Raw genomic sequence first — 27,766 nt, 5'->3', positions numbered from 1 at the left:
CTTGACGTAGTTCACCGAATAAAAAACAACACCCGTGTTCTACCGTTCCGCTCAGCAAAAGTTCGATCACTTACTCTGCACCAAGGAGGCATGCCTGCCAGAGACAGAGCCTCTTTGGCTGGAGAAAAGCTTTTAAACTTGGCTCAGCAGCGTGGCACAACCGCAGCCAAGACAATCTATCAGACTTTGAGTATATAACAATTTCCAAAAGCAGCAACAAGTAACATACAGCAGCAATTAAAACAGCCATAATAAACAAGAACCAGCAGTCATTTCAAAGCAAACAATAGAGACTAAAAGGGGGAGAACAGACTAAACAACCATCCATTTAGTAAGCTGAAATAAAAACATCTTGGTTCAGCACTGAAAGTTAGAAAACTACAAGGCCAGACACGGAGAGAGGGGGAGAGCATCCCAAAGCCAGGGGGCACCATAAAAAGCCCACCTGTCTCATCACAGAAGGTGGGGAGACATGAAGGAAACCCTAAGATGAAAAATGCAGCATCAGGGTCAGGCTGTCCCTTTATAATGGTAGGAAGTCCAGTGCCTAAGCCCTAAGCTGCATATGGCTTTTCAGGTCAAAACCAGCTCCTAGATTTAGGACAAAAGTAAAGCAGCAGCCAGCAAAGATCTTTTAACAGGGGAGTGATACATTTCTTGTAGTCCACGCCAGCTAGCAATCTTGCTGCAGCAGTCAGACCTAATGAAGCTTCCAAACTGACTTTAAAGGACAGACCAGGGCTTTGGGGTAAACACACCTGAATCCAGATTTGGAATGAGTGTTCCCCTACCGAAAGTGCTTTTCATCAGCTGCAGGCAATTGAAACAGGCAGAAGGGATAGCTCTGTTGACTAGGAAAAGGCAAAAGGACAGATTCTTAATAACTATACCAGACCTAACTGATCCAAAGACTGCAGACTGTTTGCCCAAACTAGGGGCTTAGGTTGCAACACCCCTAGAATCTTCCGTGTCAGATGACAGCACTGAAGTCGGAGTACGAGTCACATAACTCAGCAAGCTAGATCCTAGCCTCAAGTTTTTGGCACAAGCTCCAGAATTCTGATCACCACCCACCTTTTCCAAAGTACAGCTGTCTAGCACTGAAATGCATCCTGATGTTCCATCCTCAGTTCTCACACACGTAATCATAGTTATTGCTCTGTGGCATTAATTCCTGTTGGAAGAACTTCACTCAGGCCAGTTCCGGGAATTTTGCTCTGAGCACTGAACTGGCTTTATTGCAACACTGAAAATTTGCATTGCTCTTTTCTTTTTTTTTAAAGTGATCATGATCAATACATCTAATTTTCAACTTGGCCCTGTCTGAGGATACTTAAATCTGTGGATCAGGGACAGGTGGAGAGATTTTTCTGCAAACTTAGGGGACCTCTCAGGTTTGCAGAAAAATCTAAAAGCCCAAAATGGAGGAAGGTGGGTTAAACTCTCCAAAAGCAATTTCTCTGAGCTTGCAGAGAATTGCCACTGATGTTACCTGCCTCGCTGCCTCACCCTGCAGTGACGCTGTGTATGGGAGAGCCATCGTGGGTGTCATCGTGGGGGACGAAGATCTGTCACCGCCACTAGGCCTCACATCACTACCTCTCTTACAGCAGCACAGTAAGTGGCACTGGAGAGCAGAAGAAACTGCAGCCGTCCCTGTCATCTCTTCCTCTCCAGCAGCATCCCTGTGGATGGCAGGAGAACCAGGAACTGCTGCCACTTCCATGTCCACAATCACTGCCTCTCCAGCAGCACTGCAAGTGCTGGAGGGAAGAGGAGAAACCGCTGCCACCATCCCGACCATGGATTCTTCTCCAGAGAGAGACAGAAAGTAAATATTGAGGAAGGGCAGGGGAGAAATGCATTTCATGGGGCTGCAGTTTTCACAAAATTAACGATTTTTTGGGCTGATTTGCTCAATTCGTGAATGATTCGTGATGCCAGACAGGCTGGTGCCAATCAATTGATGCCCTAGGCAACATAGGGCCAGAATGTCTGTAGACCTTTTGTTGCCATTGAAACCCACATAACTTTGCCCACATAACTTTGATAGGCAGCTCTCCCTGCCAACTAGAGAGTTTCCATTCTGCCCTATACAGCAAGGAGCAAGGAGGTTAATCCCCTAGGCAGCTGAGGAGATGGGCCTTCTGTTGCCATGGGAACACCAATCTCATCCCTCCAAACCCAGTTAGGCAGGTCTGTCTGCCAACCAGAGACCTCCTGTCCTGCTCTATGTGAACATTTCTTATATAAGGCACAGCTCTCTGCATTGTGCTTTTCAGTTCCAGTAGATAGAGGGGGAGGGAGGAGTGGAATTGGGAGCTTTTGGCTGGATTTGCTGCTGCTTTAAAAGAGACTGAAAAGCCTCTTTTTTATTTTCAGCTCTTGGCCTTGCTGGGAAGGTTGTTGGGTGAGGGTGCCTTCTTTCCTCCACCCCAACCCCAGTCTCAGGGCATTGCCTGGCTCTGGGGCCTACCTTGACTGAGGCCTACCTTTTTTCTTATAATTTTCTTGGCTTATATTCTTATTTAGAGCATTTGTTCTTGCTTGCTTGTTGGGTGAAGGTGGGTGAAGGAGAGCCTGTTGAAGCCTCCCTGTGAGTTTGGCATCTCTGGGTATGAAAGGGGCCATTGAAGTGCCCTGGGTTCTGACGAATCATGAAACTAACGAACTGTTTCGCAAAACGGGACAATTTTGTGAAAGTTCGTGACTTGTGATTCATGGAATGCGACGAAACACGAAACTCTTGTTTCATTTTTTCCCATTTCGTGCTCATCTCTATCCTAGAATTTGGGTTCTCAAGTCCTTCCTCCAGGTTGCTACCCATGTAATCTCAGATGATGGGGGCACCTACAGCAGAACCACAGAATATGGCTATGTGGTTGGGTAGGTTCATAAGGAAGCAGGCAGTCTTTCAGGTATGTTGTCCGCAAACCATATAAGGCTTTGAAGGTCAACACTGGCCTAGAATTGTGCCCAGAAACAGACTGGGAGCAAGTATGTCTGGGCCAGGACTACAGTGATATGTTCCTCTATGATCCCCTGCAGGCAACATCCTGACTGAAGCATTCTGTACCAGTTGAAGGTTCCAAACGCTTTTCTGGGTAGGGTAGAGCACAGCGAGCACACCCTTGACAGTATCTATGAATTTGCCATTATATTGTCAATATATCTAATTCTCAACATGCCTCAAACTGTAGATACTTAAATCTGGAGACTGAAGCCAGGAATAAAGACGACAGATCTTTCTACAAACTTTGCCAGGCAGCCACAAAAGTATTCAAGCCCTGGATTCCGTCTGGAAAAGGCAGGGGGAACAACAAGGCCCTTTCCAGGGCCATTTTGGCCTTTCAGAGAAAATTCACTGGGGCCAGGCCCAGTAGCAACCACCAGGAGAATTACAACCATGTGGTTTACATGACTCACTCAGGCCTGACTGCTTGCTACTTTCAACACAGCCACCCGGCCAAAGCCAGTGTAGTGGTTAAAGTTTCAGACTAGAATCTGGGAGACCCAGGTTCTACTCTCCCCTCTGCTATGGAAGCTCAGTGGGTGACCTTAGTCTAGTCACACAATATTAGCCAAACCTACTTTACAGGATTGTTGTGAGGGTAAACTGGGGGAGAGAAGAACAATATAAACGGCTTTGGGTCCCCATTGGAGAGAAAGTCATTGTATACACAAATTAAATAAAAACTAAATAAAAGTGAACACTGGGAGGGCAGGGAAGGTTGGTGGGAGGGTGGGTGGATACAGGGATGCAAAGAAAGGCAAGGATATGGGGACTGCCAGGGAGAGTGAAGGACGAATTAGCATGGGGAGGGGGAATATAGGGGAAACAACGCATCCCTGTGGGTTCCCAACTTATTATTTATTAATCACTGAAGGACAACTTATTGCATTAAATAGTTTACAACATTTTTTAAAGCCCACACATGGGAAAAACTCTACCTTGGAATATAGACTTCCAATACATTCTAAAATCAAACCACCTTTCTACAAATTTATCTTTCACATAGGTAGATTTATGATCTCCTTGACTCGATTCACCAAAATAGACTGCTACACCCACACATCTGGCAGTTTCGACCTGCACAGAATTTAAAGCATACACCTGTGCTTCCACTACTCTTTCAATAAAGGAGATCTCATCTTGGGTACTGTTTTTTGTTACACTGCCTTTGGCTTGCTTTTGGAAAGTTTACCATCCTTTCTTCCAAGGCCCTGAATAGGTATGTCACCTAAGCCTGTAACTGGAGCCACTGAATGCAGAAGACAACGATACCGATTAGATTGTGTAAGGATCATTAACTCCTCTTGGCCTTTCACTTACAGAGGGAAGCGCAGACAGCTCAGATTACTGCATTCTGTGACATTTCAGATTTAGGCTTATCAGCGAGAGAGAGAAAACCTGTATTTTTACTGGTTTCCTGTTCGGTCTACAAAGGGGAATCATGGAGAAGGGGAAGATGAGAGAGTCCTCGAGTGAGCTTTTTTGCCCACAGTTATAAACTGCTGTGGGCAACTTTTTCATACAGATATATTTTTTTATGTGCTGTGACTTTTTCTTTGGCAGGCACTTCTTTCCAAATAAGCCCCTGCAGAAGAAACCCCAAAGTTTACGGGCTCAGCCATTGTCATCCTTGTTTGCTCATGACAGAGGGCAAGATGTCCATAAACCCTCCCATGGCAGCCAAAATTGCTTCCAGTTGAGCTTGAACAGAGTTATGGCAGCCACATACTCGGCTACTTCTGTTGAGGGCTGTCAAAACCTCCTCTCACTTGTAATGAAGCTATTTTGCTTTGGCTGTGAGATTCCAAGCCAAAACAAACCTAAGAGTCCTAATGCAGAAACACTTTCCAGCATAACTGCTTTTCACAGACATTATCTGGAGCAGAAGTCTCCACCCTTGTTGAGCCTGTAGGCACTTTTGGAATTGTGAAGAGGCAATGCACGCCTCCACCAAATGGTTGCCATGGGGCACAGCCAAAACTGTGTTGGGAGGTTCCAAGCCAAGTGTTCTCCTATAACAGAAGCAGCTGTTTTCAAATGTGTGCTTCCTATGGATGCAAAAGTATAACTTCCCAAGTTCCTCTGAATGACCTTCCTGTACTGAAGTAGTAGATGAAAATGGAGATCAGTTTGCTTTGGGAAGAGACCTTGTTTATTTTCAGGTTCCAAAGAAAGGGGAGGACTCGCTCCCTGCTGGAAGTCTGCATGATCTTCTGGCCAGTGAGACAGGTTCTCAAGCTTACTACATACATGGCTACTGTGGTTGTATATGGTTGTTTGGTATTTTAAATTCACCAATTGTAAGCAGTCTTTATGCAGAAAGACCTCATTAAAATACTCGCCACATTTATGGAGATATTAGGCCAACCATCTTAAACCTTTTAGTTACTACTCACCATGACAACCAGCATGTATAGTGGTCAGAATGCCAGGTGAGGACCTGGAAGTCCCTGGTTCAAATACTCACACTGCCATGCAAGCTTACTGAGCAACGTCTCAACCTAATCTATCTTCTGGAGCTGCTGCAATTGATTATAAAATGGAAGACGGGTGAACGACATTGTAAGCCTCTTGGAATCTACATGTGGGAGAAAAGCGTGGCATAAATATATAAACAAATTAAAAAGAAAAATTATGTTGCCGTGAACAAGATACTGGCTCTCAGCCTTTGAGGATAAATTAAAAATTATTCTGCTTCACTCCTTGGAGAAAAGGTGGTATATTTGTGTCAAAGAAGTGGTCCCAATCTGAAGGTTTTTAAAATATAATTCAAAATGTTAGGCTAAGATCGAAAAGGTTGGATGTAATACAGAACAGGATCACTGCCGTGGCGTGTAAACTTGTCCTATTTTTGTTTCATGATTTAGAATGGTTGCAAATATCTGAAAGGCCTATTTGTCCTGAGGAAAAAGTCAGGGAGAAGGGAGAAAAGAGAAATGCATATAGATATGGAAATTCAAAATTCTCATCTACTCTATGTATTGTCGAAGGCTTTCACGGCCGGAGAACGATGGTTGTTGTGGGTTTTTCGGGCTGTATTGCCACGGCAATATAGCCCGGAAAACCCACAACAACCATCTCATCTACTCTATTCCTCACAGAGTATAAGAGATATTAATGTGTATATGAAGTCTCTTCAGACTATGAATAACTGCGCTTATATACCGCTCTTCTATATGTATTAGTGCCCCACTCAGAGCAGTGAACAAAGTCAGTGTTATTATTATTCCCACAGTGCAGGGGGGAACTGGGCTGAGAGGAATGGTGTACCCAAGGCCACCAACAGAGCTCATGGCAGTAGTCGGATTTGAACCAACAAGGTGCTGATTCACAACCCAACCACTTAACCGCTATGCTACAGTACAGTGAAAAAAGACCTCCCTCTCCACCTTTTTAACATAAACTTTGCAGAATCAAGACAGGAAAACTTTATCTCCCAACTGTACTACAACCTTCACTTAACATCCTATGTATTTTGACTCTCTAATTCAATTACCTTTCCCCCTTTTCTGTTTCCTGAAATACTGCTGTATGCCTTTCATCCAATTTGCAATTGTCAACACTGTCCAGAAGTCTTACACTTCATTAAGTTCTTAGCATACAAGGCATAGTAAGTTAATCAAATTTATGGCAGCTGCTATTTCCTGCTTTGGTCACACAAGGTCATTCTCACGGGCACCTAAGTTTAGTACATTCAAAGTACTGTATGCCAAGAGGCTCTCTTGAAACTTAAGTGGTTAACATAAGGGTCTCAGACATTCGTGCAAGGGGTCAAATTGTTGTTTTGTCCCAGCACAAGAGCACGATTCCACTCACTGTGGTAACACAATAGCAAAGAGTCCTCCGGCATCCCTGTGCAGAACTGAGCTAAAAAATTGCTGCAGCAGAAAAAAAAAAGAGCGCTGCTTTTGTGGTGCAATGCTAAGTAGGGCACAGCCATATTCCTAGCACAGGACCTTTCCTCAATGTACAACAGCACAAGTTTCTGGCTCATGAAGCACCGCAGAATAATCTTTCCATCAGGAAAAAGAGAGAGAGAGAGAGCGAACACTCGAACACTCGCCAGTGGTTCATCTTTTGTTGTGGGCAGCTGATCTGGTATTTGCCCAGATCTTTTACTAATTTTCTTCAGACAGGTATTTGAGCTGCAACCACATCTGGAAATGGCAAAGGCACCGGAATGCAAATATTTGCTGCATAATTTCTAACCAAACTGCCAACCACATAGGCTTTGCCATTTGTCTGGTGGTTTTGCAGCCTTCTTCATAAAACTGCAAACAGGACTTGGTTCTTCTATTTCTGCATGCTGAAATACTTCTATGAAGTTGCCTTCGTGCCAACAAGCACAAAGCGCCAGAATGCCTGAGTTAAAATTGATGTGTTTTCCGCAGTTTGTACCTGTAGTATATTTATTAATCCAAGCACTTGGCAGTCATTGGCCTAGTTTATCATTTATTTATTTAAAACACTTATATCCCAACCGTACTTCCTTGGACTCTATCAGCACATGAACACACAAAGTTGCCTTACCAGTTAGGCCATCTGTCCGTCAGGGCCAGTATTGTCTCCTCTGACTGCCAGCAGCTCTCCAAGATCTTATGTATTATTATTATTTATTACATTTCTAAGCTTCTAATGTAAATGATTTCCTTGATATTTCTACCTGGAGATGCAGAGGATTCAGCACAAGGCTTTCTGACTGGAAAGTACATAACTCTAGCACTAAACTATGGCTCCAGCCTTGGGAACCCCCTTTGGCCTTTTCTCCCACCTCTCCTCACACACAACAATTAAAGACTTTTGCAGCAAATCTTAGTTTGCTATTACACCTGAACCACAAATTACAGTTTACTCTTTCATCTAAAAACCAGCATTCCATACCAAATGAATGAAGAGCCATAATTTGTAGTTCAGACAATCACAAACTGTGTTTTACTATGAAAGTGGAAGTTTTTTACTAGACCGCTGTAACATAGGGGAAGAAAGGAAGAGCAAGCAAGACCAAAGACCCTCCAGGTTGTTCATACAATGACAAAGCCATGGTTTGTCAGGATTCCCACTGAGGAAGTAAACATAGGGTGAAGAATGCATTTCCCCCCCTGCCCCTCATGAAATGCTAACTTTTTACTCAGATTGAGAAAGAAAATACAGAGGGTCAAATACTGCTGCAATTGCCGGAAGACATCAGCACACATTCCAGAGAACTAGCTGCCATATTAGCTTGCGGAGACCTAAATATCAGAAGTCTTGCAGCACCATAAATGTGTGTCTTGTAACACCTTAAAGATCAACAAATTTATTTATGAGTCAGAGCCCACTCCAACAGCTACATGAAGTGTTACACTTGGTAGAAAGGTGCAACTTTCTGCCAACTGTTAATACTTTATGCAGCTAAAGGGGGGAGATGGCTCTGTCTCTCAAAAGTCAATGCCATGAAAAGTGTGTTATTCCAGTAAGCGACAGTCAGCTGGATCACACTAGAAAAAAAAGGAAGTAATTAGTGTTGAAGAACTGTATTTGTTCCTTAAAATAAGACGATTTGGATGTAGAAGGAACTGCTGTGTTTAACGATAATGCACATCCTCCTCCTACACTCTTGTACATAATAGCTGTGTGCTTATACAGAGCGATTTGCAACACCTTGCGATCCTAAGTTGGAGAGAGAAAGACTACTTGCTGTTGATGTGATCCTGTTTAATTATTTCTTTTTAAATCAAGAAATGAACATGGCCTCAAATGCCAACTTCTCTGGAAATAAGCAGCACCAAAGCAGAGACAGAACCGCACCAAGCACAACAAGGACAGAGGCAGATGTGTTTTAAACATATACTTTATTCACGTCAACGGCAAAGACAGCTTCCACAAAGAAGACCACTGATAAAGCAATGGAAAAGCTAAAGCCACTAGGCAGTAGCTGGATCCTACAAATACCCACATGAATTAGGACATTTGAAAAGTCACATACTATGCTCAGAGTCAAATTGTTTCCTGATATACCCAGTATTGAATATGTACTTATTTATTTAAAATGTTAGCCACCATTCCTCCAAAGGTGTTCAAGGCAGCCTACAGAATAAAAATCAGAATACGCAAATTGGAAACCATTTATGACATGGTCATACAACAGGATTTTTGCTGTGCCTACCCCAGGGCAGAAAAGGGGAGAGGAATGCTTTTCATAAACACTCACTGATGCACACCATTGCATAAACTTTAAAACGTTTTCGCTGAAATCGAAATCAAAATGAGGATGAGGTAAGTAGGTCGGACAGAGCATTCCTGACAAATCCAGGCCCACTACTGAAAATACTTTCTACACTGGGTCAACGTGGAACACCTACGCACTGCTCAGCAGCAACTGGGGTGGTCAAGTTGCAGCTTATGACTAATTCAGTTTGGATAATTCCTCATCTTGCCACTTGCCGGGATCAAGGATGCTGGGGTAGCAGCGATTACAGTCCCATATCGCTTAACAGATGCAAGCTCATGCAAGATTCAGCATAAAGATCTAAAATATTCTTCTTAAGGGACACGCACACTGCTCAATACGGCACGGAAAAGAAATATTAGGGACACAATAGCATGCAGAAAGGAAAGGCAGCACATTCAAGGAAGGCTGCTGATGTTTTGATATACGTTCGTCATTGTGGGGATTTGGGGCTTTTTTTGTTTTTTAGCATCTTGTTAAGTAACAGTTCTTCACAGTAGGAATCAGCTCTTTACAAAAACTGAGGAACTGGAAGGAAGCAAAATGGGACAGGGCAAAAAGGCCAGACCTTCAAACATCCTCAAAAGACAGCAGCAGAGCACGTGCAGAAGGTCTGCTACCTCCAGGTAGGGAAAGGTCTCCATTGGAAACCATAGAGCTACTGCCTGATCAGAGAAGCAAGTGTTGGGCTACTGGCCTGGCTTGGCATAAACATACGCCTTGAAGAGGCTTGCTTGTCTTTTCAAATGGTAAAAGAAAATTGGTATAAGATATTTTTTCTGATGGTATAGTATATCAAAAGGTATAGAAAAGAATGGATAAAAATTATAAGGGAAATTGTTGGAAATGTAAAGAACATGACTGTACCTTTTATCATTATGTAAAATAACTTTAAAATATTGGAAAGAAATACATGATATCATGTAAAATATCTTGAAAATAACATTTGTTCTGATCCAAAGACAATGTTATTGGATATTTTGTCGAAAATTTTTGGAAGATTTTAATTCTATGATAATAGTGGCCTGAGTGATATTTGCAGTCAAATGGAGAGTTGATTGTTGTCCTAGACTAGAAGAATGGGAAGATAAACTAGCGGATTACGCTATGATGTCCAAACTAACAAAACTATATTAATAAAAGACCCAAATCAGAATTTCAAGAAAGATGGGGAAAGTATTACGCATATTATATTAAGGTAAGTTGTGGAAGAAGTTTAGAAGAATATAGCAGAAGTTGAGTAACTTAATGTAAGTGGAGCAATAATAAGACTTTAATTGATTGAAATTTTTCTTAAGTTTTGAAGAATGGGTTGAATTTTGAGAGCTTTAGAATTAATGTGAAATTATATCTTTCTTTTTTTAAGCTGTATATTTCTTTTTTCTTTTTATCTGTTTACATTCTTTTTGTAATCTGTAATTTGTTTTTACTGTTATATTACTACTAATAATTTTTTTTTTAAAAACAGACTTGCCTGTCCTTGCTTCCGACTTGACAAAAGTGGCTCTGTTCAGCACACTGGCCCTGCATAATAGACAGATGGGCACGTAAAGCAAAGCACCCAAGCCAAGATGTGCCCAGACCCACAGCCAGCAACATCACCACTGCAGCAGTAGGGAGTAGCCATTACATTCCTCTAATTAAGCGGCTTTGAAAAGTTGGAGAAGGTAGTCTGCCAGCTCTCCATATCAGAAGCTGTGCAAAGATACTGCTATAGATTAAGGGAGCAGCTCTCTCAGGAACAACACACTTGCTACCAACATGGTTACAGAAATCCACCTCTCAGCCTCGCAAAAGATTATTTAACTTCTCGACATGAACAAACACAACCCAAGTAGGCTCTCCCTGCCCAGGATTTGCAGTCAACAAGGAAGTATGAAGCTAAGTCATATTTTCTGGCACCCTTATAAAAAGCAACCTAACGTCCCTAAACTCATAACCTCTTTTGAAGCAAAAATTCTGAAACATGCAATAGTCAACCCAGATGAGACACTGGAAGATCTGTATTCTTGCATCTCCAGGACTTTTTTTAAAAAATCCTGATTAACAGCCACAGGAGCCCTAATTCGGACAGAGGCCATGATTCGAGTTAACCCTTCTGTAATAATACCGTAAGTATTGAAAGTTGTATTTGAAACCAAAGTATTGAAAGTTTTATTTGAACGAAAGCAGAGCCTTCTCCAGCCTCTGATTAGTAGAGAACAAACAGCCAACAACTAGAAGGGAAAGTGAAACCAAACTAAGGGATCAGGGGAAAATAAACAGTTCAGTAAGGGAAAACAGTTCAGTAAGGGAACATCACCAAATTCACAACTTGTCACGATATAACACCTTCTCTGGCGGTCCCATTTTTCTCAGCCTCAAACAACCCCTCAGAGCAGCTATTTGGCCCACTGGGAAACATATAAACACATTCCCCTCCATGAGGCAAATGGCAGCTGCAGAGATCATCATGAGGTCAGGAAAGTGGCGCCTGGGAGAAGAGCCCACCCTCCTCAATCCTTGGCCCCATTCCAAATTAGAGTCCTTACAACTGCTATTTAGCAATTTTTGAAAATGCTCAAAGGTCACTGATCTTCCACCATCTCATCAAGCTTGTCCCCATGCAATGACAAACGGTTAAGTCCTGGCAACCCGGCCCAGTGTAACTTGTCACATGTGAAAATTAATGCAGGAGCAGGCAGACCTTACAATTCTCACTCTGCCCTTTCCTTCACTCCAGTCTGTTTTCAACTGGAATGGAACAGGAACATCTGGCTGAACAGGAATACAAAGGGGACCACTCACCAAGTAGACCGACTTGATGGACTGCCTGGGAAAATCTCCCAACCATGCCAGCAGGGATCAAGAAGACATAACTGATATTTTTAAAAGTTATTTAGAATGAGGAAGGTAGACTAGAATTGGCAGGAACGGCTGAGTAACAGAAAAGCCTGACAAAAGAGGAAAAACCCAGAGAATCAGCACAAAAAGGATGAAAGAGTAATAATTCTGAGATTATTTTCTTTACTTCATAATTCGGTCTCATATGGAGTAAGCTTCAGATCTTAAGGAGTGTGCTTATTTCTCATCTAATTTTCCCTTTGCTTGGTAGTTCGACAAGTTTTGCTCTACTATGTGCTTTCCCTCTTTCTTTAAAAAACATCAGTTACTTCAAAAGGAATCATATTTTTACTGAGGTGGAATGGGGAGGGAATAAATCTGGGATGGTGAGCCCCACACTGGAGTCCAATAGTTTAGGACCTCTGATAAATTCTGTCTCATTCCCCCCCGCCTCTCTCCCTCCCCTCCCCCCCTCTCCTGCAGGCACCTTGTTCTACTCCATGGCAGAACAAGGTGCCTGCAGAACTGGCTTGCTGTTTACTGTTTCTGAAAGATTACTGTGTCGCCTCTCCAGAAAATCGACTCAAGGCAGTTTCTGCTACGTAGTTTTAAAAAATAATTTCTGAAGAAGTCTACAAAGGGGAGATATAGACAGTGAAATAACTAGAAGAACAAGACTTGGGTCCAGTAGCACCTTAAAAGATCAACTAGATTTCTAGGGTATGAGCTTTCAAGAGTCAGAGCTCCCTTTGTCAGATATCTTGAAACTCTTGAAAGCTCACACCTTGGAAATCTAGTTGGTCTTTAAGGTGCTACTGGGCCCGAATCTTGCTCTTCTACAATACAGCAACAGTTACCCACCTGGAATAACTAGGAAGCCTTCCCAATCCACATTCATGCAAAGAATTTTGAGGCACATTTTACGTACAGGTCCGTAAAAGGTATGCAAAGCCCTGGTTTCAATAACAACAACATTCGATTTATATACCGCCCTTCAGGACAACTTAATGCCCACTCAGAGCGGTTTACAAAGTATGTTATTATCCCCACAACAAAACACCCTGTGAGGTGGGTGGGGCTGAGAGAGCTCCTAGAAGCTGTGACTAGCCCAAGGTCACCCAGCTGGCTTCAAGAGGAGGAGTGGGAATCAAACCCGGCTCTCCAGATTAGTCCCGCTCTCTTAACCACTACACCAAACAAGTTTATCCCAAACCACTAACCCTGCAATTGGTTATAGGAAAGGAAGCAGATAATTTAAACAGAATTTACCTATTGGGAATACCTGCAAATAACCAAGTACTTGTTTAAATACAAGTTTTTATCCCTTTCCCTTAATGCAATAACTGCAGCTGATCAGAAAAATACATTGCAGGCCATGTACTTCCCCTTATCAGAAGAAATGTTCGGTACCCTGAAGCAGTTTTATAACAGCTAGGGAATGGGAAAGTAGAGATTTACTAGACGAAACTTTATTGGTGGAATGAATTCAGCCCTGCATGACGGTCCTCGCTATTAAAAATGGAAGCACAGTATAATTAATGTTTACCCCTAAAGGCATTTTGGAAAAAAAAGTATTTGCCAGTATTTATGACAACTAGAAAATGTATAAAGGGTAAGAGAAACTTGAACAGCGGAAATAAATGAAAATAAACGTTTGTTTCTCCCAGGGAGCTTTGAGGTTTGCCTGCATGATACGCAAAAGATAATTGTGCTGTGGTTTAGCAGTTAACACACGTCCTCTGATTGTCTGGTTGAAGATGTCAGCTGCTCACACAGCTGTGAATCAGACAAGGTCGGAAATGATGAGAGCCAGCAATGTTTCAGCATCGTAATCAATTTGCACCATCAGTGGCATGATTGGTGCTCCGTGCTGTCAGCCACCTCTCTTACTAAAGCTCATTAAAAGTTCCCACTGAGAAGAATTATGCCTTCCTCCTCTCCTCCCTCCCCGCCCCATTTTATTGCATCATCCAATCAGACTTGGCCTCAGTACTCACCTGGCAACTCTGAAGCCTTAGGCTGCCCTTCTTGGAATGAATTTTCTACGAAACTATGCATTTTCAATCAGAGTATTTTATGGCTTTTGTAACATTCCAGACCTAATACGCAGTCGTAGACCCTGGTCCTGAAACACATATTGGTTGAACAAGCGAACCGAGCCTGATGGTTGCTTTATTTTCATATTTGTAAAACATATTTTTCTCGGATATGTTCTCGCTGTTCCATTCTTGGACAGAGATAAGCAGCAATGGTCAGAAGGATGTCCAGAATAATCTCAACAGCTTGTTCTGAAGAAGTACAAAGTTTGTCACATGCATTTCAGGTCTTCTGTAACTCAGAGGTAAACTCACATAGTAACAAATAGGAGGATTTTGGTACAGTCATGCATTTTTCCACATCACTGAGCCTGTATCAGATAGCCACACCCAAAAGACCCCCCAAATTTCTCAGACTTGAGTTGCATGAGACTATCTTTTAGAAAGAGCTTTGGTGAGATTCTTGAAGTATTTCATCTTTTAGATCCAAGTTAAATAAAATAAGAGATGATAACATGTATGCATGTCTGCTTTCAGTATTTTCTGATATATAGACCTGTCTTTTGTATTTGACTATTTCAAGATTGATTTGACTGATAATATATAAAAGCCTTAAAAGACAACAATGAGTGATTATTGGCTGGACCCATGGTTTTCACTTGATAATCTGGAAAATAAAACTTCAAACAGAAGGCTGTCAGCCTGTAAGAAAGAGGCTGAGGAAAAGAACAGCCTTTTTAATACAGCTCTGTTTAGTGGTTAGAAATAGACAAAGAATCTTGTTTCCACGCGTCTATTTTGAAAAAAAAAATGCTCTCCTGACAGGAGAGAGATACTTTGCAACAACTCTATTATTAAAGAAGCTGCAGATACTCTAGACACGCAAAACACACAGAGACACCCTAGTATCCCTGGTGACTAAGCATTCTTGCTGGTTAACCAAGGTAACATCTTAGAGAGTCTTATCTTAAAAAGAGAAACAAGAATGATGCCAATCCTCAGGTGAATATATGACGTTGCCTTGTGCAGAATCACACCATTCATCTAACCCTGTAGTGTCTACTCTAATTGGCTGTAGCACTCCAGGTTCTTCCCAACCTCTGCTCACTAACTGGAGTTGCCAGAGCTAGAACCTGGGATCCCAGAGCACACATTTACCACAACCAAGTCATGAGTCCCAACCCACTGCTGGCATGGTTGTGTAGAAAATCTGACATGTGGGCTTGCAATGTATGGCCTAAAAATACAGTACTCACATCAGTACATTTTTTTAAAAAAATGATCCACAGTTCGTTTGAAGGAAGCAACAGATATTCTGCAGTGCAGCTAAGAAGGATTTTATTTTAAGTCTTTTAACCCACCTTTCTCCCAAGAGGCGGGTTTACAAAAATGCTGAACACTAGTTACAGTACAGTATATGAAGAGACAAGAAAACATTCACAAAGCGCAAAATTCTGCACACAAAATACTACACACAAAATTCAATCATCTCATTGACTAGCCAGATAAATCAATGGATATATACACTAACCTTTAAGCAGCTTCAAAAGCTCTCTTTAAAAGGTCTGCTTTGCAGGGGTTTCTAGAAACCAGAATTTGTCTACTATGTTCTGGCAGACATTCCACAAGATAGATCAGCTACCAAAAACATCCACGCTCTGGAAGTAGTAGATGAAACCAACCAAAAGAAGAGGACAACCCAAAGACTCCACCACACTAGAAAGGGCTACAGACATGGTGAGAGATGGCCTCTCAAGTACGCAGAAACTTATACAGTCCCAGGAGAAAGATGGCGGGAAAAAGGTAGACGCGACGAGGTGAGGTGGGGAGTGAGGTAAAATAGATAAAACCACAACACCAAAATAACAAATAGCTTAACTACCACCATAAGAAATAAGTATACAAGCATTTTCTCCTTTTGAGATACAACCAGGCAGCTTTGCCTGGCAGTAGATGTCTGTTTGAAGCAATTCCCATTTCGCACTACAGTGCTGCAACTGTGATCTTTTCATGGCAGTTTGAAAACAGTACAAAGATAATTTAGGGGAGAGAGATAGCAGGGCTTCAGTAGGATTAGATGCAGCAAGGCAAAGTATCTGCCTCCCCCTTTGAAAAACAACAAAAGAGGATTTTTTTTTTTAAAAAAAGAGGAAGATATGTGCTCCTTCAGTGCTGGAACATTCATCTTTCCAAGATAAAGGAACAACCATTTTTCAAACTGGCAAGGCAGCGCTGTGGAAGAAGGACCCACCTGGTATTTTCAAGGATTACATAAGGGCACATATGATAACAGTGTTCACCGTTCACCTTTTAATGTATATTTTAAGTCTCAAACAGAAAAAGCACAGAACAGGGTTTATTAAGACCAACCCAAACACTAGCATGGTGCCCTGTGTTGTTTCGGTTGGTTCTAATATAAAAGGGCTTTTCTTTTCAGCTTCAGATTAATGCAGGTACCTCCCACAACCAGTTTGGGAAATGCCTTATAAAGCGTTGTTTGATATATTCTTAAAAACGGGTTCCAAACTGTGCATATTTGGTAGAGAGGGAATCATTTACTGTAAGGGACATTTATCTAACAGGTCCCCATGATAGACACATTTTGGGGTTGATCTGTAGAACAGTATAGCACAAAAATCAAATACATAAATGAAAAGGCCGCACATTTCTGCAACTGGAATTTCTTCCTCTTCCCAAATCTGCCTCCTTGTTGCTGGAGGAACTTCAGATCGCTGGATAATCATAAAACGAGAGCAGCCAGGAAAGGAAAGCAAGTGCAGCTTTTTGTGTGGCCAGCTGCTTTGACTAACCCTCCACTACCTCGCAGCAACCACACTAGCAGGCACCACCCAGAAGGGGCTGCACATATACAAGCTCATGAAAAGTACTTTTGTATGCGCAGAAATGGAAAGTACAAGAAGTACCAACTATTGAAGATTGGATCTACAAATTGCTGTATATGGCTGAAATGGACAAGATGACAAGAAAACTGAGAGATCTGGACTCAGGGCAGTTCAACACAGACTGGGAGAAGCTGAAACAATACCTGGAGAAGAAATGGGAGGTGGGAGGAAAACTGTGGCAGTTTGAGAACTACTGAAATATAATAAAAGTATAAAAGAGAGGGGTGACTTTACCGGGGGAGGAAGAGAAATGTGAATTTATAAGCAGTTAGATTAATTGATTGAGATATATATAGATATGTATAGGTCAACTGATAGAGAATAATTAATGATAAGGTTTAAACATGAGGATTGACTAACTAACAATATTTTCTTTCTTTGACAAGATTTATATGCACCAAACTGAATGTATAGAAGAGTTAAATTGATTGAGTATCTGAGGAGTTATATAGAATTACCATAAAAAGTTGAAATGAGTAATATATAGAGAATAAATCAAATTGTTTGATTTAAATGTGGGAAATTTTTATGGTTTATATATTTTTATAGGTTTATATAGAATTATTCAAAACTGGAAAATGGGATAAATTGTTTATCTAAAGACGTATAGTTTGGGTGTATAATAATTAAAGGAGTTAATGATGCACTGCTTAATATAATGGAGAATGTATATCTGTTTTAGACAGAGGAATTTAATAGAAGTAAGGGAAAAGGGACAGAGGGTGGGAAAGCTGTTGGAAGTCAACAAAAGGGGGGGAAAGGGAGGGGGTTAGAAACGAAAAATTAGGGGAAAATTGATTGTAATGTAAAAATAAAAATGTTCTAACCCAATAAAAAATTTTTCAAAAAAAAAAAAAGAAAAGATCAGGGCAAAATAGCATCCAGTGTAAACTGTAGGATTCAAGTGGTACATAAATAGTTGTGTCTATCCTTACCTGCCGGAGTCCGCTGCTATTGTTAATGGGTGGCTGTGAACTGCTGGAACTAGACTGCAGTAGGTAATTTAAAAATATTATTAAACCTATGATGTATGACATGGTCAGAGCCTAAATACGTGCAGAACCTTGTTGTAAAATGAATTCCAGCACTGCAATCAAATGAATTTTCATGTACAATGAGAATACTCAGATTTGCTACTCAAACTAAAAAAAAATCAGTTTGTCAGTTAAGGTTATACTTGCCAACATTTGGGCTACTAGTGTAGATGTTAGTGACCGAAGTTGGATAATTTTACATAACCGCAGTATTTACATAAATATTTATTTCCACCAACTGCGGCCAATCAACAAGTTGTCTCAAAGACTGAAAAAAAATTCTATACATGGGAAAATCTCAAGAACGTGCATACAATATTGTCAGTATGAGCGGTGACTGTATTTATTAGGGACTGTGATGTTGTCTAGCAACATTTCAGGTCTACAGTTCAGGTTTTCAGTGTGCAAGGCACACGGTCTTCAAAGCAATTTTTAAAGCTCTAAAAAATTAAGTGTAAAATTAAAAAATACACTTTATTAAAGATTCATAATGGCACAGCAGACTTAAGCAGCTAATAGGATGTGACAGAATAGGGTGAAAAGAGTATCCCCTGCTACTAATTATGTCATGAATGATATCTCGTAGATGCCTTACGGAAACAGACAAGCGACTGTGTGGAAGAAACTCTATTCCCCAAACACTACAAGTCATATCCAAAAGCTTACTGGAATGCACAATCTTTGAAAAGGTTTCCCATTCAAATGGGCTAGACAGGGCCAAGCTACAAGTGACGAATGACACTTGAACAGCAAGTGTATTTCTCCCTGTTCACTTGCCCTCCACTCAATCCACTTGCCGTTCAAGTGTCATTCGTCATGTGTAGCTTGGCCCTCAGCCAATGACCCTCTGCAAGGAAGGTTCAGGAACACACAGCCAATTTGACACCTTCCAGAATTTAACACTATGCCTTAATTTTGTACGCCACAATTCTGTAAACCACTGATGAGGCCAAAAGGTAGGGAAGGCATGGAGAGAAATTTGAAAATTAGATAAAATTAGACACTAACAGGAAGTGTTCGCCAGAGGTCTGGGAAATTCTCTGTTTTTAAATATTACCAACATGAGCCCTGCCATGCAAGCTTCCTTTCCACCTGTCACTGTTTGCTTGCCAAAATCTCCTGCTCACCAAAAAAAGCATCATTTACCATATCTGCATCTGTCACTTCCCTCTCTTTCCCCTCTGATCTTCCCCAAAAATCTCTGATCATGAGAGGCAAACTTTACAAGGGTTCGGTCCAGAAGCAGGCTCCACAAACTGTGCTATTCTCCCCTTCCTCCTCTTAAAAAAAATACAGAAAATTGCCCCCAACCTCCCTGAGCTCAGTTCCAAAATACAGAGACTACTGCATATCCAAGGATGGCGCTCAGCCTAATGATGGGGTCTGAAGGCATTCACGTTGGTGGGTCACATGTTCTGCAGGTGTAACCCAGGCACTGAATACCAACATGAACCATGAGGTTCAGTGCTTAGTTCTCGCGGCCCCTTCTTACATGTCCAGGGTAATGCTGATTGCCACCTTGGGGCCAGGTAGCAATTTTCCCCAGACCAGTTTGGCTATAGATCCTGATGACGTTTTGCCATCTTCTGTGCATGGTGCAGGGGTCACTGTGTGTGTGTGTGGGGGGAGAGATATTTGTGAATTTCCTGCATTGTGCAGGGGGTTGGACTAGATGACCCTAGAGATCCCTTCCAACCCTATGATTCTATGAGGGAATTCTCCCCAATATTTGTATTCCTATAAACCAACAAGATTTCCAAATGTTGCCCCTCCTATATTACAAAGGGTGCCTTGATTTAAAAAAGCAAGTCTAAAACTCCCCTTGGGCTCTCTTAACTGGTTTCCTTATTTTTTCAATCCTGGCTCGTATATTCATTGACAAGTCAGATCCAAAATACAGCAGAGCACTGTCATACTCATCATTTATTCACAGCAATTTTTAGGAAAACAGCCAGTTACCCAGCAATGCAGACAATTATAAGTGGAGGATGGCTACCAATACCTATAATGAACAGATACCATACAGAAATATTTCCCGTTCTGTGGGACCTGACCCAAAAGTGGGTCGCAAAGCCTTGGAAGTGGCTCCCCAGCTTTAGCAGTTTTATTGATTTGTGTATGTTATGTTTTTTCAAAGTGAGTCACCATACCAATTATGTTTGGACTTGTGTGGATGACCATATCAAACCGGTTGGGGACCACTACTACAGAGAATACGTCTTCTGTACTTTAAATGGCTGCACAGAAGAGGTCAGATATAAAACAGCAGCAGCTGTCGTACCCTTGCTGGCACAAACAATAATACAGATGAGGGAACTTGGGCCACATACATATTTGTCTCTCTGCAGCAACTGAGCACCTGCATGAGAAAGCTGTTGAGGGAGCTCTGCTGCATCTCCAATCCCATACTGCCAATTAGCATCCCATATAATCAAAAAGGATGGTGCATTCCTGCCCTTCAGTCCTAAACTTAAATGGACCAGGATAATAAGAAAAGTTACAATAACTCTTCCAGCTTCAAAATGCCCCCGTTTGGCTCCCACTCATAGCAAATCTGCCTTTCCAAACAAGTCTTTACACTCAGTCAGAACCATGCAGTATTATCCATTTGGCCTCTGGAATCAAGAAAAGGCAGAAGAGTTGCCCCTTATGTAGAAAAATGAAGGCTTCCAAGGCACGTAATTTATAAGGCCTGATAACTTCTAATAGTCATAAACTCTTATTTTCTACTTTTATCTGATATCCAGGCATTCGGAGGACACACACACAATCACCCAACAATGACCAAGAAAAAGGAAAACATTTTCTTCTTTATAAAAAAAATTGTTTTCTTTTCCACCCAGATTATTCAAATAAAGAAAGCTTCTGTTGATAACAGCAACAAATGGAAGGATTTTAAATGTCAACCTCAAGTACCAGGTACTTTGTTCTGATAACACCACTTATTTGCTTTTACGCAGACATTGGTTTCCACCCACAAAACACACACGCATGCATGTATACACACACACATACGCACAAACAAAAACCCACTTAGGATAACAGCATACGAAGGAGGGAAGGAACTATGTTCTCAGAAGAAAGATGAGCTCTTAAAACACTTTCTGATTTTTCATTTGAAAAGTAAACAATGTTACAGAGTCACAAAACTACCATGTGAAAGACCTCAAGATACCTTTTTAATTATTAATCTGAACTAAGGACCCAACATGACAGGGGCAATTATTTAAGAACTGTCCCGAAATAAGATGGAGTGTCAGTAAACCAAGACTAGTAGATAAAGTAAACTCAAATTAAAGGCAATTGGTTTGCAATGACTAATGTCTTGCCTAGCCGATTTCTGACAGCATACATGACAGTATGAAACAACAACTTCTGACGCCTGCCTTTGTTTGCCAAGTGCAAACCTAAACAACTAGAATGCACACATAACCTAGACTAACACCTGGACTCAAGAGAGGATCACTGTAGCAAATATTAAAGCAGCCTGAAGGATGACTACCGCAAAAATACACACGGAGCAAAGGTACCTATGAAACAGAAAGAGGATAACAGTTCCTGAATTAAACTTTGGGCAACTGCCTACCTTAACTAGAGGAGTCCTACTGTTTCTCATGATTGTGGCTCCCTGGATGACTAAGGGCATCAGCTGTGGGGGGGAGGGGCTTCCAACACTACCCTCAGATGGGCAGTAACCACACCAGCATTGTCACTGAGGTCACATCAGAAGAGTGGAGGCCGCGCCTCCTGCTCACACCAGCTTAGCAGGAGTCAGAAACCCTTCGTAATTAAACAGGCAAACTGTGACAATATTCAGAAAGCCAGTTTGCATAACTGCTTAACCTCACTGATAACTGCCATGTTGATTAATAAGCCATAATGTTTCTGCAGCCCAAACACTGGAAGTTGCAAGACCTTGATTAGGAAGTGGCACACACAAGGCATCGTGATAAATACTAAACATACACAGCAGCGCACACAGTTTTAGTTCCATGGCATAAATCTGTGCGTGGTTTCCACTTGGATCACTGACAACTGTTCACCACTATAACTTCCCTTTCTGTAAAGCATTTCTATGAACATCTCCATAAAAATCTTTGCCTGCCATTTTCTTCACATAGTGGGTATTCGAGCACCCCACCTGACCCCGCCCCCCTTTCAATATACCTTAACTTACAGATTCCACTTTCTTTTTTCATATTTGGTTCCATACGGAGCCACAGTTGACTCTAGAGCCACAGGTTGCGGATTCCTACTCTAGGGGTGTTGCCAGCGTGGTAAGGAGAGAACGTCGACTTCTCCCATGTGAACACAGGCTTCAGTCATAAAGAGATCAGATCAGAATCAATGTGCAGTTGCCCTGAGAAGGACCCCTCAAAAGTGGTGACTGAAGTACTGATAGCAATGGGTCCAATTTGCATGAAAGCCAGCAACTTGTCATAGACAAATGGCAAGACCGCAACATTTCCTGGAACCCTTTTGATGGTCTCCTAGAACACTGAGCTTCTCCCACCCCAACAGGAGAACCACCGAAAATTGCTTTTGTGACAGAAAAATCTACCACTGCTGTTAATGTCAGTCAAGAAATGGTCAACTGCTATCTCGTTACTCATCTGCAATACATCAAAGGACATTCCCACAAATGATTAAAAAACCCACGCCGTCTTTACATCCCACCATCTCCCACATAATTCACCCATGCGAATTACATAATCTTGTGACTTTCAACTGCATCTGTTTTCTAATGACTGTGTAATACTTGACAGAGAAAGAAGAGATCTAAAAAGGATGCTAGAAGCCAAAATCCACAGCCTTATGTTCTTAAGAGCACCGCAGCTGCTACAGATTAACAGCATTTCTTACTAACACTACAACTAGTAGTAAACCACGCGAACAACACCCAACCCAAGAGAAATCAATAAATCTGTTGTGTAAATATAACATTAAACACTGTACATTTAAATTAGAGCATTATCTCATGTTAGAGGCACTATTTTAAACCAAGTTTTTGGGGGGATAGATTCCATTATTAAGAGGTGAAACTCTATGAGTACCTCTCATATCCAAAGACAGGAGCCCTCCTCCTGTACCAGGATGAATTCAGGTTGCTCACTTTCCATTTCTGGAGTACATTGTTGTACAGTGCTATAAGCAGCAAGCATATCTCCAACTTATTTCTAACCTTCAGGCTTCCCCGTTCTTGTCTGAGAAGGGCAGACATCCCAGTTTGAAGAAATCCTACTTTATGGCCACATAAACACAACTGCATCTTCCTTCCCCTTCCAGATTAATAAATCCAGACTAACTACCAATATTTAAAAAAACACAGAATCCCCCATTCTGCCCACATTCAAAGGGAAGAAACAGCCATCTCAGTTTCATTTTTTTCAACCAAACTTGTTCCTGAGGAAAAGAGACTGCATACAAGGAAATTAATACACACTAAGCGGGTTTTGAGATTTTTGTTCTGTATGAACAACGACTCAATAGTATGTATTGTATTTACACAAACTCTTCCCAGTAATCTTACATAATTTTTAAATAATGGTTTCTGAGGCCAAATACATTCCGCATTAACCAATACAGTTTACCCCTTCAAGCCAAGTATCATCTGATAGAACAAAACAAGACTTGTCATTACGTGCTGGGCCAAAGGTTAAATGCTAGTATTATGCTTCTGTCTACAATAGGTTTTCAATCAAGCTTTTGAAACAGAATTCAGACACGGTCCCAGACATGGCTTGGCTAGCCAGTGTAGGCAGTAGGGAAATGATTAAAACACTGTTCAGAAGCAAGTGTTTGGCCAGCTTGTATTTCTGCCACAAATGTTTAGCTCTGGTTCAAAATCAAATGTACAAAGACTTCAGGGGGGAGAAGTTTGGGGGTCCCTTTGGTTTCAGGGCAGTTGAGGCACACATTGCTATTCCGAGTAACTAGCAAAACAGGATCTGCAAGAACTCCTCGTGCGAAGACTTAAAAGAAATGTCATTAATATGTTTCTATTCTGCATTCTTACCATTTCTATTCCCGAGGCAGCTCCCAACAATATTAGTTTTTAAAAAATAATAAAAGAGAAAACAAAGCGGTGGTGGGGGAGTTACCAACAATAAAATCAACAATAAAACTAATACCCCTTAGAGAACAGGACTCTCAATAATAAAAAGCAGCACTAAAACACTTGTTTGAGAACTGCATACACACACTGCTGTGTTCTTCCGCAACTTCTGCTCATTTCAGTAGAACTTGTACAAGAGAACTTGGGAACCCAGAGCGGATCATGACTCCACGTGCATGCCTGTGTGCTTTGGTGGGGAGGCAGAGCAAGTGTGTCTGTCTTAATCCAGCAGAAGACCACCTTTTCCTATCGACTGATTTGAAATGCAATTGATATATTCAGCCACAGCAGTGTCCTACACTCATTTCGAGGATCCATTGAGAGTTTGGGATGCAACTCCATGCACATTTTGTTTGGAATAAGCACCACTGAATTCAATGGGATTTGCTTCCCAGAAGGCATGCATGCGCTACATTGGACTGCCTTGGAGGCCATTGTCCACTATGGGACGATGCGCACAGAAGGGCGGTGAAAGACACTGCATGCCAGGAGTTATAGCAACAGCTGCTACCACCAGGCAGCTCAGTTTCAGCCTGCTCACCGTCAGAGCTTTCCTTGCAAGTTTGACTCTGCAGAGCAGCTGCAGGAAACCCGAAGACCCTGTCCCTGAACAGAGCAGCGGATAAAAACAAACAGCACGCCAAGTGCTTCAGCTGATACAAAGTCCTGAGTTTAACTTTAGCATCTTGCCTCTCCTTTCCCCAACATGCCCCTGACGGCTCTTCCAACCAAAACAAAAACTCTGCCCATCCTCTTGCTGACTAACCCACAAGGGTTATTCAGCGGCATCTAGAATATCACACCAACACACCTTAATTTTTTTTTTTGCTTGTTAAGAATTGCAAAAGCTACGAGGAGAGTAACATTTCCACGTACGCGCTGAAAAGAAAAGGAAAGCTACAGAGGCCATTCAAACTGCTGTCCGAGACAAAGAGATTGCCTTGCCTAGAAACAGAAGCCAAAGAAAGTAGTATAAACAAGACTCATAAAGCACAAGTTGGGGCGGGGGGGGGTGGATAAAAAGACAACACAAGAATGTGGTTCATCCAGAAGGAAGGGAAAAAAACCTTTCAGGCTTGTTTTCTCCAAAAGGGAACATTAGGATTTCCACATGCATTTCCTTTCCCTTCTTGTTTTGTAATAAAATGTCTCTTATCCCAATAAAGTTGCTACTTCTAACCAAAGCCATTAAAAGGACCTGCAGAAATCACTACTCATTCCCCCCATCATCTAAGCACCCACTGCTCCGTTCCGAGAGCTTCTTCCAAACAAGCTGTCCCCCCCCCTCAGTTTTTACAATAGAAGACATTAGGTCCAAGTCTTCCTCACTGACTCGAGAGGCACCCTCTAAAACCCAAGCCAGAGATGCTAACCGACACACAAAATTAAGCTTTCCCCCATTTCTACTAACATATTTGATACTCCCTCCCCGTAAATAGTTATTAGGAAAAGAGAGGAGGAGGTTCCAGCACAGCTCGTTCACCCACAACAGACAGAAAGCAACTTGCCTCTCCTCCGTGCCCATCAAATATCCCAAATATGGAAGGGTGGGTCTTGTTCAGCAAGTCTGTGATCACTTCAAACCTGTCCTCCATGTGGTCCCTCCGGCCTTGGATGGAGTAGACAGCAACGTTGTGGTTCTTAAACTCCCACGTCTTGGAGAACTCGGCATCCAGCACATCCAGACCCCCGAGCCGGTCGTTCTGCATGATCTCAGCCACCTTGCCCTTCACCATCTTCACTGCATCCCTGCTGGACTTGACGATGGTCTTGACTTCATCCGTATGGAAGAAGTAGCTCCACAGGGCCAGGCTGATGCATAGCAGGAAGAGGGTCTCCGGTCTCAGCAAGAAGTAACGCATGATCCGACCCAACAGAGACAGCAAAGTCATTGTATCCTCTATCATTTATTACCGAGAGAGTAGATTCCCCCCCCACACCATGCACCACACACCCCCGATGACTGGGACGGGTCTAAAGACCAGGCAGCAAATCAGTGCATGCGCCGGTAATACAAACCCACCGAGGGCAGGGTTATCCACCGCTGCTAAAGCTGCCGCCGTTGTCTCCTCCTCCTCGTCCACCTCTCTTTCAGGGAACTCAGTCACAGATGGCTGGGGTGGCTCTGATGTGGAGATCCACACGCTCTCCCGCGCAGCCAAGGGCAGGCTGATCCGTCTCCCGTTCTTGCTCCTTCTGCTTCCAACAAGCATATGGCTCCCTTCTGGAAGATCGGCATGGACCAGCACATGAGAGTACTAGCCGGCAAGGGGAAAAGAGAGAGAGAGCTGTCAGCGTCTGGGTGTCATAGCAAAGCTTTTTACGCAACTGGGCTGGAGGAGAGGAAGAAAACCAAGTCTGTGCAAGCTCACACACAAAAGAATTCTTCCGCCTCCCTCCTCTCGGGGCTGTTTCCCGGGTGCTGGCTCCCAACTGCCCAGGCTCTGGAACAGGACAGCAAATCAATTCGCGCTCGGCGAATGCAACCGCAGCTGGAAGATCTGGCCCCAGAACGGGGGCTTGCAAAGGGTCCAGGAGCAGCGATTGACCGACCCATTGAGAAACAAGAAAACAATGAAAACACCGGCGGGCTGGGGGGGGGGGGGGAGAGACACAGGAGCTGTATCAGTTCCAACCAGACATGCGCATGCATTGAGGCCCTTCTCCCAGGAGAGTAAGAAGCAGAGGAGAGCTGCAAGGAGTCCGAGCGATGCCAGTCACTTTCAGAGGGTGATTGGCAGCAGGGCACTCTAGCTGAATCAAGCAGAAGCATGAAAGCAAGGGAGTTCATCCCCCACCCCCAGCCTTTAGATTCTCCCAGAGCTAAAATGAGGCTAGTAAATAAGAGGGGTCAGGTTTGCCTGGGAGGAAACGACCCCCAAACTCCCCTCTGCTTTTTAATATGCCACCTTCCCCTTGCAGCACCTGACCGGCTATCTTGTTCGGGTTCCCTGCGCTCCGTTTGCCCCCCTCCCGTGGAACTTGTGAAGACCCCAAAGTCTTTATGGGGGGGGGGGGCTGAGAGGAGAGAGCGCTTGCAGCTTCGGGCACCGAGCTGAGCTCGCACAGGCCCCCCTGCAAACCCGGGAGGCGCTGGGGAGGGTGCAAAGGCTTCCCCGAAGCAGCCCTCCTCACGCATCTGGTGCAGAGATTTACATGCAAAGACTCCCACGGAAAGCGCGCCTCGTGCCTCTGCCCGGCTGCTGCGAAGGAGCAGGCGGGCGCCAGGCACGCTGCAGTTCCCGGGTCTCCCCTCCTGGCGTGCTCCCGTTTCCCCGGGAGCTCGCTTCCCCACTTGGACAGGCCCCGTCACCCCGGTCCTTCCCCGCCTCCCCTTCCCCAGCTGCGGCCACTCGCAAGGTACCTGTCTCCCCTTTTCTCTTTCGCCTGTCCCTCCCACTGGGCTGGGCTCGACGGGCGCCGCGCCGCCTCTTCGGGCCTCCCCGGCCTACAAGTCCCGGGAGCCTCCGCGCCAAGGCAAACTCGTATGATTGGCACAGTCCCGGGCAAATGGATTCTGGGGCTTGCAGTCCGTAAAGCCTCTGGCTTGCTCACTTGCGCCCTCTGCCCACGAGATGGGGTAGAGAGGAAAAGTCGATGAAGTGAAATGCAAAATTAAACAGGACAACCAATA

At 43.0% G+C, this 27,766-nt stretch overlaps 1 protein-coding gene across 2 annotated transcripts in view; it reads right to left on the bottom strand.

Annotated features, from left to right (window-relative positions):
* The window catches only part of PPM1L (protein phosphatase, Mg2+/Mn2+ dependent 1L), a 217,863-nt gene extending 190,303 nt beyond the window's left edge, over positions 1-27,560 (bottom strand). The window contains exons 1-2 of one of the 2 annotated variants that reach the window (XM_054983164.1): positions 27,497-27,560; positions 26,156-26,390 (exon numbers count right to left, since the gene is read on the bottom strand). The gene's annotated coding sequence lies outside the window, so the exon portion shown is untranslated. Of the gene's footprint in view, positions 1-26,155; positions 26,413-27,496 lie in introns of those variants that run through there. The other variant, XM_054983163.1, reaches the window with a different exon arrangement.
* Positions 27,561-27,766: the final 206 nt, after the last annotated feature.

Source organism: Eublepharis macularius, chromosome 6, assembly GCF_028583425.1.
Source record: "Eublepharis macularius isolate TG4126 chromosome 6, MPM_Emac_v1.0, whole genome shotgun sequence".
Classification (NCBI taxonomy): Eukaryota; Metazoa; Chordata; class Lepidosauria; order Squamata; family Eublepharidae; genus Eublepharis; species Eublepharis macularius.
Note: the sequence above shows the minus strand (reverse complement) of the source record. Positions and strands in the feature narration are given on the sequence as shown.